This window comes from Schistocerca nitens, chromosome 2, assembly GCF_023898315.1.
Source record: "Schistocerca nitens isolate TAMUIC-IGC-003100 chromosome 2, iqSchNite1.1, whole genome shotgun sequence".
NCBI classification, from domain to species: domain Eukaryota; kingdom Metazoa; phylum Arthropoda; class Insecta; order Orthoptera; family Acrididae; genus Schistocerca; species Schistocerca nitens.
Window position 1 is genome coordinate 951,430,550 of NC_064615.1, and position 13,926 is coordinate 951,444,475.

Here is a 13,926-nt window from a genome sequence, read left to right on the forward strand (position 1 = left end):
TTATTAGTTAGAGTATCTCTCTCCTGTAGTGAGAAATAGCAGTGTTATGGAGTACCTGTCTTCTGCACATATAGCTTTTCTCAATTGGTGTTCTGATTTGTAATATAAGGAACCACTTTACTGAGCAGACACTGAAACGCATCCTCATCCATTCGTAAGTAATTTATATAACACTTGCCGTCCTCCACTTCCAGTTCCCGTAACAAATTTTGCTGAATGCTTTTATTACCTCTACGTAAAACCCACGTCTTCACCCTAGTATGTTTCCCTTTTTTCCGCTGCTTCTCTTCCAAATGCACACACAGTGCAATTGTTATAGAAGCAATTGCAACGCATAACAAGTTGTTGTTGTCCGCCATCTTGAACTTTGATGAATAATATGACGATAGTGTAATACTCCTTTTTAGCGCCACGTCAAAGGTCTTTGGCAAAGAAATTTGACGAAAATTTGATCATATTTCTGTTTGAAAGAAATGTGATATTGTAATATCGGCCTGAAAAGAAAGAAATAGATGACTGAAACGAGAGAACGGAACGAAAACAGACAATTATGCGCACTACTGAACAGACGGTGTTGACAAGTGTCCCGTGGCGCCCCAGTGGTTAGTGAGCTGGGGTGGGGGAAGCTACTTGACCGAGTACTATACAACTTACAGCATCGGGCCTACTAAAAGTTTTACTTACTAACTTTACTAAACAATGTTGTTCAGACACTTAGTTACGAAATCACTCACCACTTGACTAAATTACTGCCTAGTGTGAACCAGCCTTAATAAGCTGATTTGATTTCATGTCCACGCTCGCGTCAGAGATGCATCCAGCCGGAACGTGCGGGTGTCACGGCGCAACTCCAAATGGGTCTATTGGTTACTTGGTTTAATTATTAAATGCATCAGTGTATTTCTCAGATAACATGTGGCCAACGGTGGCCTGCTGGGCCAGTTGCGGCTCAAGATTGGTTTCAATCCGGCCCGCGGAAGAATTTCGTGGTAAGGAAAGCGAGAAGATCGCATTATGCTCTTTCCGGGACTTATTTTCGGATACTCCCGCCGACGATCAGCTCGCCTCGGGTCTGCAGCTGTTGGCGCATAACAGTGGATTTTTTGTTTAATCCGCTTATGCGCAGTGCCATTCCACCTCCGCTGGATTTAAACAACAAAGAGAAACACGTTTCCACTCCGAGCGCTAAGTTTTGCTCCACGTGCTCGTGTGCCTGCGGAGAGTGGGAGAAACTGCTCAAAACCTTGAAAGGATGCTGGGAGAAGTATTTTTGCTTTTGGATCAGTGCAGACAGCACACACACACGCTACATTCCTCTTACTGTCTACGTCTGTGGTACACATTGGTAGATCGCAAACGGTGATGATATGCAACAAGGGCACGAAAATTAGGGACTACTCGCCAAATGTGATGATTTGAAAAACGCAGGGTGTTATTCATACTGGTACGTTATCCCGTAAACATTGTCACGGACGCTATGGTTCTGACTCTTCGCACCAGTAGCTCTGTTCTTGTATCACCTAACGAGACGGCACGCGAGCTTAAGCAAGCATTTGAATCACTCCCGCCGGTCACCATTGGTTGCCCATGCCAGCCTTAGATAATATCTTTATCAAAGGAGAATAACTTTTATTGTAGGATTTATGTATGAATATGAAAGATACCCAGTGAAATTAATTTTCACGTCCTTTGTGATCAGCTAAAGCATCCACTGCCTTCGTATAGGACTGGTTCCGTGACATTTTAGAATGCCTGTTTGGCAGGCAACCAGCGTTACACAGCACCTGTTTGAGTTGCCTGTTCTGTAGGCTGGGGTGTCAGAAATGTGCATGACGGTAAGAACTGGATTTCTGCTGCGTATTTTATCCTTCAGTTGAAAAAATGTTTCCTTTTCAGAGCAGTAGATGCAACGAGTTCACTGCAAAGGGGCAAAAGACTAAAGCGCTGCTACAGGCCCTCCAGTTATTAGTCCTAGAATAGTATCACCCATTACAGCTAGTTTCTAAATAAGGTGGTTCTCAGTATCTGCGACTTATGTCATTGTGTACACAATTCTTTCATGATTATACCACTACGTTCATGAAGAAACTTACCTCATGTAACTATTTCATTTCTCCTAATTATCGCTCATAGTTGTCAATTTTATTTTGTGAGTTTCACATCTCGGAAACTTTCTACATAAAACGTCAGATCTTCTCCTTGTTCCCCACTGTGTCCTAAGAAGGGTTGTATGACGAACAGCCATAGGTTGTAACAATGAATAAAATTGGATGACAAAGTCTTATCGAAAGATGGGTATAACAGGTCCAGTACTAATTGAAGTGATTATGGATGAAGGGATATACCCGTCGGATCTTTAAAGCAGAAACAATTCCGGCATTCTTCTGAGAAAATTTACGTAAACTATGGATAATCCCAATCAGTGGAGAAGGATAGAGACTTCGCTACACAATATATCTGTGCTTTATGAATGTGAACATACCTAATAGCGGATTCTCCTTCATGGTTATTAATTTAGGAAATGATTTCACATATGGAAGAGAGACACGAAAGACCAATGTATGGCTCTGAGCACTATGGGACTCAACTGCTGAGGTCATAAGTCCCCTAGAACTAGTTAAACCTAACTAACCTAAGGACATCACAAACATCCATGCCCGAGGCAGGATTCGAACCTGCGACCGTAGCGGTCCTGCGGTTCCAGACTGCAGCGCCTTTAACCGCACGGCCACTTCGGCCGGCGAAAGACCATTGTACGACGGTTTGAATTTTCGTGTTGGTCAGTAGAGCGTGAGTGTGTGCTGGGTTTCTAGAAGACAAGGACAGACCACATCTAGCGGGAATGTTCATTTTTCCGGCATTTCTCTGATAATTTTCCCTTCGTGGGCCACAGTTGGCTGTAGGCTGGTTGCCAGTGTTCGGAGATTGTTCTCGATATAGTTAGTGTGTTGGCATGTTTATCAGGTTTTCCCATTTCGTCAGGAGGACTTTTCTTGACGTTGTGATGGAAAAGAATAGTGTGACAGTTACTGACAATATGTATCACTCTGTAAAGAGTTGCGATTGATGGAACACGTGCCATAAACAATGGGAAAGTCCTTAACTGACAATGAGACATAATCCGGTCGAGATGTAGTGTGGCAAAGAACGTAATATTCGGAAAGGATCATACAAAACAAGGATATGCCATGTGATGAACACATCAAATCGGCTACGAATGGAAGACTAAGATTTATTGAAAGCGTTATCGGAAAGCGTAATATATCAGTAAGGGAAACTGCGTACAAGAAGCTCATGTGACTGATGCTAGAATACTAGCGACTCGTTTAGAGTCCTCATTGAGTCGATGTGTCGGTACACATTAAACGAATTGCGTGAACTGCTGACAGGACCATACATGTCAGAGCATATCATACTGAAGTGTTATAGGAATGCTCAGAGAACTTAAATACAAATCTTTAGAAGATAAGGGACTATATTTTGCGAGATCCAGTTGACTAGATTTAAGAAACTCGTATTCGAAGAATGTTATGCGACAATAAGGTGCCTGCGTCGTACATCAGATCATGAAAATAAGATGAGATTAAAGAGTTTTTCTTCATTTATTCTCGTTAAAAAGGGGACCAAACAGCGTGGTCATCGGTCACATCACATTAGGGAAGTACGGGGAATGAAACTGGCCGTGCCCTTTCTAAGGAACAATCCCGGCATTTGCCTGAAACGATTTAGGGAAATCGAGGAAAACCTAAATCAGGATGGCCGGACGCGGGTTTGAACCGTCGTCCTCCCGAACACTAGTCCAGTGTGCCAACCACTGCGCCACTTTGCTCTATGACATTAGTGTTCTGGCGTAACCTCAAGTGCCGGAACGAAGATGATGAACGCAAGAGAAGAGAACTCGGTGAAACGACGTCGTGCGCTGATTAGGACCGCACCACGACAGGAGCGGCCTCTACAAGAGGAGAATATAAGCGCCGCTCCTGCCAGCTTCGGTCGCTCAGTATTCGGAAAGTATACGGACAGGCTTGTTCCGTCAAGATTCGTGATGTTGAACATTTGAAGGAATTAATGTAACCAAAATTTGAAAACCTACAGTCGCGGGACTTGCGACAAAATTTGTAAATCAATGTTGGAAGAGATGCAATGATTGCTTAGAACAGCACGGAAACCAACAGTTGGCCCGTCTTCTGTAGGATCTTTGAAGTCTACACGCATTTCTGTGTTGATAATAAATTTGTATTTTCATTTATTTAGTATTATTGTGACAAACGCATCTTTGACAACTGACTTACAGTCCACCCTGTATACGAGGGCTGTCCAGAAAGTAAGTTACGATCGGTCACGAAATGGAAACGACTATGAAAATCCGATAAAGCTTTGTAAAGACATGTTGGGCAGTGTCTCTAGTACGACTCGAGGTAGAATTATGTCGCTCTTTTCATTCCTGAGCTCTTAGCGAGTGCGTAAAGATGTTATAGAAAATAGTGTCTCCCGCCAAGTACGAGGGCCTGGTGAGAATTTTCCCCTGAAGCTATGCAACCAACATTACATAACTGTCGTGCGGTTTCTTCTTCAAGACAATTCTCAGCCTCATTCTGCAGGGGCAATGAAGATGTTCCTGCATCGTTTCAATTGGAAATGTTTGGTTACCCACAATACAGCCCGCAATTGTCTCCCACTGAGTTTCATCTCTGCTCAAACGAACCGCTGGCTATGAAGACGACATTTTGGCACAGACAACGAGCTTTAGGCCAGCGTAGAGAATTGGCGGAAAGCGCTGGCGGCTGCCTTCTATGATGAGGGTATTGGAAAGCTGGTACAACGCTACGACGAATGTCTGAGTCAGAACGGCGACTACGTAGAGAAGTAGCTGAAAGATGTAGCTAACTGTTACAAATGAAACATTTCTGATTTTCACTGTGATTTTCATTTCGCGACCAATCGTAACTTACTTTCTGGACAGCCCTCGTATATTCCAGTAAATCTGACAGCACATCTATTAGGAACAGTAGATTATTGTGAGTATTTTTTTGAGTCCCATAATTAAAATAGAGGCCAGCGATGTGATTGTTGTAAGGCCCGCCCCACACATCGGCAGATCATGGTCGCTGTTTATCAACTTCTCTCATCCAGCATTGACTTTCAACTAATCAGTAGTGTGTATAGCGCAGATTAATTTGCCCAGGTTTTGTAAACGATTCTCCACCTGGAAACAAAACCTTGCACAGAATCGTCACATCACTTTGCAGCATTCGATTCGTAGACATCATTCGGAGAACTGTAACCCATTCCGAATACCGTTAGCCCGCCGCGGTGGTCTCGCGGTTCTGGGCGCGCAGTCCGGAACCGTGCGACTGCTACGGTCGCAGGTTCGAATCCTGCCTCGGGCATGGATGTGTGTGATGTCCTTAGGTTAGTTAGGTTTAAGTAGTTCTAAGTTCTAGGGGACTGATGACCACAGCAGTTGAGTCCCATAGTGCTCAGAGCCATTTGAACCATTTGAACCGAATACCGTTAGCATGAAGTAGTTGACAGAGCGAAATATGGAAAGAATGAAATGCGTTGAAAAGTAATGTCTCCACTCGTACATTCATTTGCCTCGTAGTGACTTGTCCAATGTGTGTTAACGCTCTAAAATGTTAGTTGAATTTCTGTTTTCACTCGCTATTGTTATACGTTGTGGGACTGAATTCTTCACGCTTCCAGTTTCTTGATTCTTGTTGCTATGTTTGCAAAGACAGATCGTGAGTGCTTTTTCACAATCATATTACCGTTCAACATACAACCACACCGCTGCTCTAGCATTGAGAGTCATAATGTCTTCAGGAGCAAGATGGCTGATCGATACAACAGCAGAGCACATACTAGTGGGCATCAAGCACAGAGGTACACACACGAGCTGTATCTCGCTTAAATTTTTCCTTGCATTTAATACGGCAAAGCAGACGTTCCTGGGACGTCTACTCCTGATGGCGAGACAGTGGTTTGCGGCTCTTTTCTCGTGTTAGTATTTTATTACGTTGCACATGACTTACGTCGCTGAAGTCCTTTTGGAAGGCTCTTAACAGTGCAACAAAACTCCTGTGACAGAACTGATATATAGTTGCATTAAAAACAAAAGACCAAAGTCATATCGTAATCAGGCCGCTATAAGCTTTAAAAATGATTCACTTACGTCAGAAAAATGGGCACGCTGTCCGCTATAGCGTAGAAAAAACCATATATAATGAACGACAGCTATTTTGTTTTCAACGTCATATCAGTCGCGAAATGAAAAATGCGTTATTTGCAAGATTTAGTTTCACCTTCCTGCAATTTCTCTACATAGTCGCCGCTCCGACTTAGATATGTGTCGTGACGTTGTACCAACTGTCCAATACCTTCGTCATACATGTGAGCCACCTGTGCTTTCTGCCAATACTCTACTTTCGTTGTCTCTGCCAAAATCCTGTCCTCATAGCTAGCGGTTCATGTGAAAAAAGAGGTGAAAATCAGAGGGAGCCAAGTCCGGGCTGCATGGTGGGTGATTAAACATCGCGCATCTAAAACGCCGCTGGGACATGTTTGTTACAGCTGCAGTGTGTAGCCGAGCATTGTCATGTCTGATCACAACATTTATATTCGTGTGTTCTGAATTATCATTTGTAGACTTTCTGCTAACCGCCTGGTTCACGCTCTGAACAGGATCACAGGTTGACACTCGCTTCCTTCCATGATCGCGTGCATCATGGATGTCTGTACGTACTGCTGAAAACTTCCTGCACCATTCCCACACTTTGCTGCCACGCTTGACTGTTACGTTATGTGGGCTGCATGAAATCAGGCGGAACCCCTCGGCATTAAGAAATCGAATGACAGAACGCACTCACAGTTGGCATGAGACTATATTGTTCCAGGCGTCTTTACGTGCTCACTGTATGCCCAGAACTGAAAAGTGCGAGGTGACTCGATAGACGGGCTACTAGAGGCACTGTGCAACACACATGCACAAAGCGTCAACGGATTTGCACTCTGACACTTTGCTCCCTCACACATGTAATACAATGAAGCGCCAAAGAAACTGATATAGGCATGCGTATTCAAATACAGAGGTATGTAAACAGACAGAATATGGCACAGCGGTCGGCCACGCTTATAAAAGACAACAAGTGTCTGTCGTAGTTGTTAGATCGCTTACTGCTTCTACAATGGCAGGTTAGCAAGATTTAAATGAGTTTGAACGTGGTGTTATAGTCGACGAACGAGCAATAGGACACAGCATCTTAGAGATATCGAGGAAGTGGGGATTTAGCCGGCCGAAGTGGCCGTGCGGTTAAAGGCGCTGCAGTCTGGAACCGCAAGACCGCTACGGTCGCAGGTTCGAATCCTGCCTCGGGCATGGATGTTTGTGATGTCCTTAGGTTAGTTAGGTTTAACTAGTTCTAAGTTCTAGGGGACTAATAACCTCAGCAGTTGAGTCCCATAGTGCTCAGAGCCATTTGAACCATTTTTTGGGGGATTTACCCGTATGACCATTTCACGAGTGTACCGTCAATATCAGGAATCCGGCAAAACTTCTAATCTTCAACATTGCTGCTGCTGGAAAAAGATCCTGAAAGAATGGGACCAACGACGACTGAAGAGAATCTTTCAACGTGATACAAATGCAACCCTTTCACAAATGGACGCAGATTTCAATGCTGGGTCGTCAAAAAGTGTCAGCGCACGAACCATTCAACGAAACGTCATCGATACGCGCTTTCGGAGCCGAAGGTCTACTCATGTACCCTTGATGACTGCACGATACAAAGCTGGGCCCGTCAGCACTGACACTGGACTATTGATGACTGGAAACATGTTGCCTTGTCGGACGAGTCTCGTTTCAAATTGTATCGAGCGGATGGACGTGTGCGGGTATGGAGACAACCTCATGAAACCATCGACCCGCATGTCAGCAGGGGACTGTTCAAGCTGGTGGAGGCTCTGTAATGGTGTGTAGCGTGTGCTGTTGGAGTGATATGTGACCCCTGATACATCTAAATACGAGTCTGGCATGTACGTATGCATCCTGTCTTATCACCTGTGTCCATTCATGCGGATTGTGCATTCCGACGGACTTGAGCAATTCCAGCAGGACAATGCGACACCCCAAACCTCAAGAATTGCTACAGAGTGGCTCCAGGAACACTCTTCTGAGCTTAAACAGTTCACTGGCCACCAAAGTCCCCAGACACGAACATTATTGAGCATATCTGGGATGTCTTGCAACGTGCTAATCAGAAGCTTTACACGATATTAGGCATGTGTACCAGTTCCTTTGGCTCTTCAGTGTAAAAGGCTTGTACACTCCCTACCTTCACTCAAAACATTTGATCCTCCACATGTCCCCGACATTTTACTTACGAGATCTTTTGCATAACTTTTAGTTTAGGCATAAGCAGTAAAGCCTGTGACCAAGTGCTCATTTGTTTTGTTTATTCTATTTTTATATCTCTGACGACACAACCGTAAAGTTAAATTCGCTGACAGGTATGCAGTTTCATTTTTAAACGTTGATCATGTCAAGTGCAGTTTTATTTTAAATGTGAATCAACGGATTTAGGGTGGCTGAAGCTGGCAGAGACCCGCATTTCACTTTACAGACTGAATTCACATTTGTGTAAATAAGATGTTAAGTCATTTGACGGTAGTAATCTTATTATTACGGTTTTTACAGTCTGTTAAGTAAGATGGTGGTCTGATTAATCAGCAGAAAAATGTATTTGACAGCAAACTAAAATACACACACACATCGTATATGTACAGAAGAAAAATGTAATTACGATTAACAAGATGTCCAGTCACCCGCAGCGTCGATAATTGCTTGGAATCTCAGAGACGTGTTTTAAACCAGGTTTGGTTCAAATGGTTCAAATGGCTCTGAGCACTATGGGACTTAACATCTGTGGTCATCAGTCCCCTAGAACTTAGAACTACTTAAACGTAACTAATCTAAGGACATCACACACATCCAGGCCCGAGGCAGAATTCGAACCTGCGAGCGTAGCGGCCACGCGGTTTCAGACTGAAGCGCCTAGAACCGCACGGCCACACAGGCCGGCAAACCAGGTTTCCCACGTATTCATTTGGAAGAGAGCTCCAAATACGTTGACACTTCAATGTCATCCATGTTTTTAATCAATCCATTGCGTGTTACCCGCTTTTGTACAAATGGCTCATTTTCGGACCTTTGGGGTGCCTATAGAGAAACACAGTCTGAAAACGTGACGCGCAAGCTGCACTCATGTCTCTTCCTATGTTTATCAGTCAAGAATTCAAAGTAAACTAATGCTTTATGGACATTCATGAAGGACAAAGGTTCCCTCTATTGGATTGCGAAAGAAATAAGGCAATATCTTTTACCGTCTGTGTAATACCGACCTCGCTCTAGCTCAACAGACAATATTGTGAACCGTCCTAACCAGTGATGTATATGCAACTGCGCTTGCTGCAACCACATTCATAAACAGTCGTTGTTAGGCATACCATTGGATAAAGCTTCTTCCACAATAATTTGCGGACAATACGATATTCTATTATATTTTTTCACTGTAACGGAGGTTTATAAGAAGTTTTTATGCATATTTCTGACTTCATTTTTCTATTCTTGAAGCTGCTGTAACTTTGTCATTTGTTTCACAAGCAGGTATCTTGAACACGTCCAAGGCAGCGAAATTTGCTAATAGCAAAAAATCATGCAAGAAAGTGTTTCTTTGATAAATAAGGTCAGGCTACGAAGGCCAATACTTCCCTGAAGAAATCTGCAGCGGTTGTGCACCGATAAACTAAAAGCAGAGGCAAAGCAATACCCTGTTCCTCGTCAGAACTCTGGTCTTAGATACTGCGTAAAGGTTTTATTTTGAAAAGAATTTGTAGGTAAATACTGAACGTAATAAACTGACTGGCCGAACTTTATGGGAAGGCACCGGATATATTTTTAGTTGTCCGCTGGTTCAGCCTATGTGGTGTATTTTTCACCGTGTAGCGCTGGTGTGAATTGATTCTTGACTGTCCAAATTCAAACTGGCTACTATATGACTCATGCTAGACCTTCTATTGCCCAGTATGGCTCTGCAGAGGTGACGTGACGTCAGTTCATGCAACACCTGAAGTCGTCCTGCGCGGCTGTTTTTGTCTGTCCCTATACATTGCAGGTCCATCCTAAACAATATCGACTTCAGAAATCTTAATTCTTGTGCAACCTCAGATACGCTCTGACCTATTCGTCTTGTACGGATTACCATCTCACGTTGAAAGTCGTTTTAATTCGCGACGTGGTGCCATGTTCACTACATACCCCACCGTGGGTGTTATATAGGGCACATCTTCAAACGGCACAACCATTCCCGGGAGTTTTGGCAATAGAGTTTATTTCATACTCCTTCGATGGATCAGCGCTAGGTTTGGAAAACTTTGTTAGTTTAATATTCTCCTTCTGTGGTTTTTTTTAATTGAACCAATTTGGTGACCAGCCGACTTTCATTATGTGGCTGCTCATTTTTTACTATAAGTTATTAAGTTATGATATACGCATCATAGTTTCCTGGCCACTTCGCCATCATGGACAGCCGCAAGTCAGGAAGCTTCTGGCTGCCCTTAATGTTGCCTTTCCGTAGCCACCTAGAGGTTAGTTCAAATGGCTCTGAGCACTATGGGACTTAACAGCTGAGGTCATCAGTCCCCTATAACTTAGAACTACTTAAACCTAACTAACCTAAGGACATCACACACATCCATGCCCGAGGCAGGATTCGAACCTGCGACCATAGCGGTCGCGCGGTTCCAGACCGAAGCGCCTAGAACCGCTCGGCCACCAGCGGCCGGCCACCTAGATGCGTACCACATTTCTGTTTACCAAATTGAGTACACTACCTCTTTTGTTACAATTTTTACAAAAACATTTGGTTGCCAATTATCATATGGATATAATACAGGATGTTTATAAATCAGTTACTCGGAAGTAACCTTGAATATTGTTAAAAGAATGAATAACTTACAGAAATGTTTGTTACATCACTGAATGCTTTATTTCAGCATAACGCTGTTAGTTTCCGTCGTTTCCACTGTGTGGCAAGCGCGAATGAGTAACAATGACAGTCATGATGCAGTCGTACACGGTGCATGGCGTATGGAGTGTTGTTTATAATTTCACGGATCCAAATATGCTGCTACATTTCAGAGACAATTCAGGACTAAGTGTTACAAGCCACCACCTCAGAGACAGATTGTTATTAATTGATACTATCGTTTCTCCGAAACTGGCTGTGTATCACATAGACGCCGGACCAGGTCAGCCAACAGTGTCTGACTCAGCAGTTGAACAAATTCGGCAGTTTTACATTCGTAGTCTGGATAAATCGAAGAGACGTGCCAGATTAGAATGGAATATGCCTGGTTTTACAATGTTGAAGGTATTATTGAAACGCCTGTCAGTTCAAACACTATAAACTGGCACTGCTGCAAGCTTTAAGCGGAAGTGACAAAGAAAAGCGAGTTGAGTTTTGTGAAGTAATGTTCAACAAAATTTAGACTGAAGATGATTTTCTTAACGAAATTGCTTTGAATGACGAAGCCAGCTTCCAATAGCTGCGGTAAAGCGAATCGGCATAATATTCGAATATGGGGTAATCAAACATGTACGGGATCGCATAAGGTAAATGTTTTTCGCACTGTAACTTTTAAGAAGATTGAGGGTCCTCCCTTTTTTGCTAAGTCAATTGCTGCTGGCATATCGTACCTGGAAATTCTTGAATATTATCTAATACTTCAGTCACAGCAGGATATGGGCACAGAATTCATTTTCCTGCAGAATGGTGCGCCACCTTATTGTCATCAAGTTGCCGCGTATCTTCGTAGGAATGCACCGACTTGGATTAGGCATGGTGGAGCAATATTCTGGCCATCTCGATCACCTTATTTGACCCCACTGGACTTCTGCGCATCACTTTACGCTAAAAAAGAGTATTTGTTCCTCCGCTTGCGAGATCTCGACGTGCTGCTACAACTCGTAACACAAGTAGTTGCATCAAGACTTGCTTCATAGGATTTGGCAGGAAACTGATTACAGGTGGGATATTAATTGTGTTACAAAATGTAGCCACACTGAACATTTGAAACTGAGATATGCTGCATTCATTGTTGTATCAAACGTTTCTTTAAGTAATTCACCTTTTCACAATTAAAGAATACATTTATATGACTAATTTGAAAACACTATGTCTTAAAATTATTTTGAATGGAGACTGAAACATGAAATTACAAACAAATGACATATATTTTAAGAATCAAAAGAGAAGACAGGAAAGATATAGTAGAAGAGAGTGGATGCTGTCCCCCACCGAGCCATATAGGTCAGGATACATCGAAGATACCTCAAGTCATTTGAGTCCTAAATCGCGATTACTGGAACTGAACACCTTTAAACTAAATTATCCCTAAGAGCAAGTAACTACAATAACTGCTTAGCTCTATTTTGCGAAAAGCATCGTGACGGGCAATTTGTGTAATTCTCTCAGTCGTGTATCATCTTTGTATCTATTCTATTACAGATTTCTAAGTTTTCTGGAACAATACCAAGAGATGATTAAAACTCACTCTGTCAGAGGTTTTATGTGTCAGCTGCTGGTACAATAACCAGGAGATCATTAAAACTACACTGTGTTTCCTGCTTTAAATATTGTGTCTAAAGCTGTTTTACTGTGATGTGTTACAGCGTAGGTTTTTTAAAATACTAGCCATTGTTGGTGTCTGTGCTTGTGTCTGTGTCGGTGCTTGTATTCTCCCACGTGCGTCCTCCTATTTCTGTTGTCTCTGTGCTTGTATTCTGCAATATGTTCGCGTTTGTTTAACTATGTCTGTTAGTGTGCGCGATGCTGCACCAGCGACCACGTTAGTATTCCCATTTAGCTGGGTCCCTTCGCACCATTGTTAGGTCTTCGTATGATGTTTGAGGTGACCTAATATGTGCGAGTGGTTCCCATTGTGTTACTACGTGTTCCTTGGAACCATATCCCGCACATTTACAGCCAGCACTTCGGAAGAAGTTCGCGCTTTATAAGCGTGTGCTATAAAGGCCGTGACCAGTCAGAAAATGGATCATAACCCGGCTAGGATTGATATTGCGCACCTTCCGGGAGGAATGTGAAAACGAGAAGGCCCTTATTAATTGCTTCCAATCCCCTACAGACCATTTGATGTTTTGGCGCATCTCAGTAACATGTTGCCCAATAACTTCCATTACTTTATTGAGTTACCGAGTTTTCCTGTCATTAGCGAGTACGTAGGTGCCCTATACCGAACAGGTATGTGTATGGGGTTAGTTCCGAGCACCACGCACAGCGCTTCCACTGACATAGTACCGCCGAAAGCCCGTGGCATTGAAACAGAGGATGACACGCGTAAAGCTGAAATACTAAACACCTTTTTCCAAAGTTGTTCCACATAGGAAGACCGCAATGCAGTTCCTTCTCTCAATCCTCGCACGAACGAAAAAATGGCTGACACAGAAATAAGTATATATTTAGTTAAGGCTCACCGGCCACTTGGCCATCTTGTTCTTCTGTGCGAATGCACAAACAGTGCCCGAACTCTTACGGGAATCGGCAATGCGCCGTGAGTAATGAGTATAATGGGCGGGGGCACTACGAATGTAGTGCGGGACAATACGTTGAGAATGTGGGTTTCGCGGGAGTCGTGCCAGAGATAAATCCCTGCAGTCGGGCTATCCTCTGTGTCCTCGGTGGCTCAGATGGATAGAGCGTCTGCCTTGTAAGCAGGAGATCCCGGGTTCGAGTCCCGGTTGGGGCGCACATTTTCATCTGTCCCCGTTGGCGTATGTCAACGCCTGTAAGCGGCTAAGGGTGTTCATTTCATTGTAATAGAAATAAGTGTCCAAGGAATAGAAAAGCA

General features: G+C 43.4%; 1 non-coding gene across 1 annotated transcript; it reads left to right on the forward strand.

The window, feature by feature from the left end:
- Positions 1-13,750: 13,750 nt before the first annotated feature.
- On the forward strand, positions 13,751-13,824 carry Trnat-ugu (transfer RNA threonine (anticodon UGU)). The gene has a single exon. It is a non-coding gene; the product is annotated as a tRNA-Thr (tRNA).
- The last annotated feature ends 102 nt before the right edge of the window (positions 13,825-13,926 follow it).